Consider the following 6693-nt stretch of genomic DNA (forward strand, 5'->3'; position numbering starts at 1 on the left):
TCCGGTGTCCTGGTGTGCTGTGTAGAGGCACTTTTGTTCAGTTATGGATGTCTGATCACATGTAAATTAAAAGGGAAAGAAAAGAATGATTATCACTACTCTGATGCTGATATCATCAGAAAATTTACGATTTCTGATGCAATATCATTGGTAGTAATTTGTTTAGATTTTCTATATCATGATTCAATCTTCATAGATTGTAGGTCTAGGAATTTATTTCTTCTAGGTTGTCAAATTTGTTGGCCTATAATTGTTCATAATAGTCTCTTATGAGCCTTTGTATTTCTGTGGTATTCTTTGTAAAGTCTTCTCTTTCATTTTTATTTTGAATCGTCTTTTTATCTCTTGTTAAGTCTAGCTGATGGTTTGACAGTTTTGTTTATATTTTCAGAGAATCAGCATTTAGTTTCCTTTATCTTTTCTATTTTTTTTAGTCTCTATATCACTTATTTCTGCTGGTATTTCCTTCCTTCTACTAACTTTGGACTTTGCTTTTTCTTTTTGTTATGTACAAGATTTTAATGAAAACTGCAAGTATTCAATTCCTATTATATTGCCCAGGGATAATGGCCAACTTTTATGAAGTTTTCATTTAGTGTTAAACTTTGCTGTAAGCTAGACACATTCAGTAGTATCAACAGTTGTCTGGCATAGTAACCATTGTGCATCGAAGAAATAATGAATAATTCATAGATATTCAGAGTTAATAGGTAGAAAAACTGATTTAAAAGATTTTTTTTAATGTTTTATTTCTTTTTGAGAGAGAGAGAGAAAGAGAGAGAGAGAGAACAAACGAGCACGGGAGGGTCTGAGTGAGAGAGAGGGAGACACAGAATCCAAAGACAAGCTCCAGGCTCTGAGCTGTCAGCACAGAGCCTGATGTGGGATTCGAACCCACCAACTGTGAGATCATGACCTGAGCAGAAGTCGGATGCTTAACCTACTGAGCCACCCAGGCACCCTGAAAAGATGATCTTAACAAGTTGACCGCACATTTAAAATCACTATGCTATATGATCATTTGCTATAGTTTTATATAAATACTGATTTATTTCTGAAAACTTATATCTATTGTGATCTTTTTCTAGTCCATTAATCTGATTTCCTGTAACAAGTTCAGTACCTCATAATTTCAGTATCTCATAGATGTTTTACTTTCTGATACATCTGTTGGGATTTGACAATTTCATCCACTTAAAAAAACATTTATTTTGAGAGGGAGACAGAGAGAAAATTACAAGTAGGCTCCACTCTGTAACCTGTCATGGGGTTTAATATCACAAACCATGAGATTATGACCTGAGCTAAAATCGATGTATAACTGACTGAGCCACCCAGACTCCCCAATTTCATCTACTTTTGATGTGCTCTCTTTATAATATTCTAGAGATGCCTCCAATGTGGTCTGGCATAATGTTAGAAAAGATATGGATTTGTGTTTCTAGTTTTAACTTGTGTTTTAATTTCTTAGTTTTTGGTTCTTGTTGTTTCTATACTTTTTTCATGTCTCCTTTAGCTTATTATTGTTTTGGGGGTTTTGTTTGGTTTAGGGTATTTTTGTTTTTTGTTTCTGTTTTGTTTTTGTTTTTTGGGGGTTTGTTTTGGCCTGTTAGTTCATGGATTCTTACTAGAAAAGTACTTCATCATTTTCTGGAACTTCCAAATTCTCTTGGAGAGAGAAATTTACAGTTCAATGAATATATAGTTTCTCATGTTCAACAGGATTGAGTGCCCAAATGTTGTGTTTATGATTTAAGAGTACAGTGTACTTGGTCTTAGATTGTAGACAGGCCTAGATTTTGTGAGTAGGATAGAAAAACCTTATCAACTTTTAGAGTAAATGAATCTGAATCATCACATTCTTATTACATCTAACAAATTAAATTAAAATAAAATACAGACATTAAGACTGCAGTAAAATTTCTTGGCTTAGTTCTTTAAATAACTGACATGGAACAGGAAAAGTTGCCATTAAAAATATTCCTCAAAAAAATACTTTCTGAATCCAGATGCTCCTATTGACTTCTGATTAATTTAATCTTTATACATGGAGGATAGTTGCTTATATTTTTATTTTTATTCATTGATTCATTCAACAGGTAATCACTGAAATCTTACTACAAACCTACCATAATACTAAATAATAGGAACACAGCCAGAACTAAAAGTATCCTGCCTTTATGGAGCTTATATTCATAGAGTTTGATTATTTGTATGTGTCATAAATTACTTTAAGCAACCAGCATAAAGTTACACCAGCTTTTATAATATCCACACATTCTCTGTGTATATTTATTCAACATTATTATCTTCAAAATAAAGTCATCTTTGAATATGTCAGTTTCCTATTTTTGGTGTGCCTAAATTTTCTATGAATTAGATGATGTGATATCCAACAGAGTACTGATCAAGTTGTTTTACTACTCAGTGATTAATTCATACCCATGTAAAAAATAAGGATAAGTACCTACTACAATCATCATCTAAATTGTATTAGGCCATTCCTATATTTTATATGTATTCAGCATTCATTAGGTTAACTCCAATTTCTCATACAGTCATGTAATAGCAATAATAGACACAATGTAAAGACCTGCAGATATATTTCAGTAAATTATTCCTGCCTTATTCATTTGTTAGGGATTGACCCAATAGTTTAAATGATTTTTCATAAACCATACTATGCATTCAAATAATTCTATTGTCACCACCCCAAAGTCAAATGAACTAATCTAAAAGTTACTGCAATAAGAATAGCTTACAATTGCAGGTATACTTTTAAAAATAACTTAAATGCCAAAATAATTGAAAAATGCAAAAAAAAACCTAGAAATTCAACAAAATATTTTGAGACAAATACATTTGTTTTTCAGAAATAAAAGTTTAGGACAGTGTCTGATAAAATACCAAGAACATTATTGTCTGGCTTAAAAAAGAAAATAAAATGTAAAAATTAATTAAAACTTAGACAAGGTTACACAGAGCTAATAGAAGCTTTGTAAAACTATAGATAGGCTATTTATTAATCAGAATAATTCCTGATTCTGTAAAATGTCTGCATTCCTAACAAAAACTTTGTTGTATAAAGGAATTAATCATATTAGAAAGTATAAAAGTACTTGAAAAAATAATCATTTCTAACTTTTAAACATGTAAAAATATGTAAATATAAATTTCTTTGATACTGACCAGTAATGTAAAATCATATTTGAATATAGGGCAAATTAAAATTTCATTTAAAGTCAGGAACACAGAAAAGTCTGCTACTACCATTTTTGAAAATTTTCTTTAAGAAACAAGTAGAAAATGTTTTAGTGATGGTTTAATTTTTACAGTATGATGACTGAATATAAGGTAAACATACAAAACCAATGGATTTTTCTTTTTTTTTAATTTTTTAATGTTTTATTTATTTTTGATACAGAAGAGACAGAGCATGAGAGGGGTGGGTCAGAGAGAGGGAGACACAGAATCTGAAACAGGCTCCAGGCTCTGAGCTAGCTGTCAGTACAGAGCCTGACGTGGGGCTCGAACCCATGAACGTGAGATCTGACCTGGGCCGAAGTTGGAGGCTTAACCAACTGAGCCACCCAGGCGCCTCACCAATGGATTTTTCTTGATGAGTGATTGGAGAAGGAATAGTTTTTAAAAAAATCATATTTGTAAGAAAACCTAAAGAATTCCAGGAATTAAATTTATATAAAAAACATTAAAATTATAGATCAGACTTAAATTTTAATAGATAAATAAAAGGCAACTGTGCATTATATAAACAAATAGTAATACAGTGTTGTAAAAACAAATTGCAAACAGGTAGCATATAGTCTTACCAGAAAATTATACATATATATGTATTTACTGATATATATATATGTATACTGATATATATATATCAGTAAATAGAATAATACAGTTATATAGGATGCACAGGAAGCTGACCAAACTGACTACATCATATCATGGGAAGCATGTTGTGATGAAGAAGATTACATTAGGTTTTTTTACTTGTTTTAACAAAGGAATAAATACCTGCTAGTGATGAAAAAGCAAGAGAGGGTGGACTCTTTGACCTATTCCTTTTGGGGGGGTTATAATTACTATATTTTTACATTTTGTTCATTAGAAATATTGCATAGATATCTGAGGTTAGACTCCATCATTAAGTTTAAATTTTATTATAAACATATGCAGGAATACAAAAGTAATGCATTGTGCATCTATTTCTACATATATGAGTCATTTACTTTTTTAAAATCTCATAAGCTTGACATTACTGTTTCCTGCATTTACTGCATACAATGAATAACACAATTATTGAGATTAAAGAACTTGTTAAAGAACATACATTTAAAAAAATACTCTACTGAGATTTTAAATTGACAAATTTTGAGGCTAATATACCTAATGTTTTGAAATCTATTAGTTACCAAACACACATTTGTTGAATACACAATACCTACCACAGAACTATGCCCTGAATTTAGAAAACAGAGCAGTTAAACTATTTTTAGAAAGCAAAGCACATGGACTATTTGTTCAAACTAAAACATTTCTTCAATTCCAAGTTAATGAGCATTTTGAGATCTCATAAACAAGCTTAACGGAGTGTACGCAATCTTTCTGGAACATTTTCACCTCTGGTATGGTATCCTACTTACCTGAGATTCCTGAAAATACAGATATAAAGCAATCACTAGGTAATGTGGAAAAATAACACAATCTTTTAAAAAAAAACACATTTTGAATAAGGTTAAGGTGTTTAAAAGAGTATTTGTTCACTTTCTAAATGTGTAGTATCCCGAATGAACAGAATTATAATAAATAGAAGTAACTTTAAGTTATATATAATCCTATTATGTATGTGTGTGTATGTAAATGCACTATTATGCTGTGGACAATGATTAGTTGGGATTATTTTCGCTAGAATTATGTTTCCAACCTTATATACTTTTTTTTTTTTTCAAAAACCCTCTATGTGCAGTTTTGTCTTGCACCAATGAGAACTTTATTTGCTTGGTCTATTTAAAATCTCAGTCATTTCTTTGGAAAACAAAATTAGTTTGTCTTAATTATATCTAATTATTTCCTTCACAATTATTGCCATGTCAAGATATATGTGATGTTTAGTTTTTCAAAACTATAAGAATATGAGAATATAAAAGGATTCCAAATAATGTATTGATATTCTTTACATGAATATAATTGTACTGATACTTTCCCTCTTCTCCTTCTGTATAAATATGTTTATATGTTGGTTTGATTTTTTACATCTATATACATTTATATATTCTAGTATATACACATATTCTTTGCATTCATGAATACCACTTATAATCATACTGTGAACTAATGCAAAAATGATTTGTAGTACACAGAAAAAAATACATAAGTCAGATATATTTATGCTTTTATTTTTTTAATGTTTATTTACTTTTTGAGAGAAAGAGAGAAAGCACGATCCAGGGAAAAGTAGAGAGAGAGGGAAAGAGAATCCTAAGCAGCTTCTGTGCTCTCAGCACAGAGCCCAGTGTGGGGCTCCATTTCAGGAACTGTGAGATCATGACCTGATTTCCCAAACTATGAGATCATAACTGTTGTGGGGTGATTACGAAAAGACCACCAATGCCAAATAGAAGCAATGCATAATTTTATTCATGGCCACATGCTTTTATCATGGCCGGGCCAAACCTGATCTCCCTGGTGTTAAGGAGCAGCAAATGGCCCAGAACAAAGTGGACAGTGAGATTATATGGACAGAACATGTCATCATTTAGTTAACCAATTACAATTCACAGCATTGCTTGGTAGCCAATTACATGGTAATACACAGATGTTAGTTTTGTGGGAACCTATCATTTTAAGGTTCTTTGTCCCTTTAGAATGACCAATCATAGTTAGACACCTAAGACACCACAAGAGACAGTGACCGGTAACTTTCACCTGTGGACTTTGCTTCAGCCAGGTCTTAGTAGAAGGGTCAGGTTACTTAACAGAATCTTGAAAAATAAGTTAAACTTCAGGTTACAATGTTCCTTATTGAGTTACATTCTTAGGGTTTTTCCAGATTACCAAGTCTTTAATTATTCACCAGAATGGGAGTTTAAACCAAACCTATATACAGTAAGTTCTCTGACCTGGTTGAAATCAAGAGTTGGATGCTCAATTGACTCACCACCCAGGTGTCCCATTAAAAATCTAAATCATTAATGATAAAAATAAAATTTCAAATGTAGTTTTTGCAATGGTGAGTAATCAATGTACAAAATTCACTGGAGCATTTGAGGATAAAATCTAATATTGAACTGAATAAGAATCATATGAACAAAATAAGACTCATACTTGCAAAATAATGTCAGCTAGATAATTTTACATGACTTCACATTGGTTTTGTTATAAGCTATCAGATATCTCTGAGTAAAAAACGAATTCAGTGAAACCTGACAAAATAGGATTATTCCAGAATAAAATTTCATATTAACATTTTTCATAAAAGAAATGTTTATGTGTACACTTTGTTAGAATGATTATGAATTTGACTAAATTTAGTCTTTATCAGTTTACTATTAGATTAACAAAGTATGTTATTAATATCGCAAAAATCAAACCTAAAGTGCATTTTGTGTTTTGCTTATGATGACCTTTCATACTGTTTAAATTTTTTTTTAATGTTTATTTACTTTTGAAGAGAAAGAG

Source organism: Suricata suricatta, chromosome 1 (assembly GCF_006229205.1).
Source record: "Suricata suricatta isolate VVHF042 chromosome 1, meerkat_22Aug2017_6uvM2_HiC, whole genome shotgun sequence".
Classification (NCBI taxonomy): Eukaryota; Metazoa; Chordata; class Mammalia; order Carnivora; family Herpestidae; genus Suricata; species Suricata suricatta.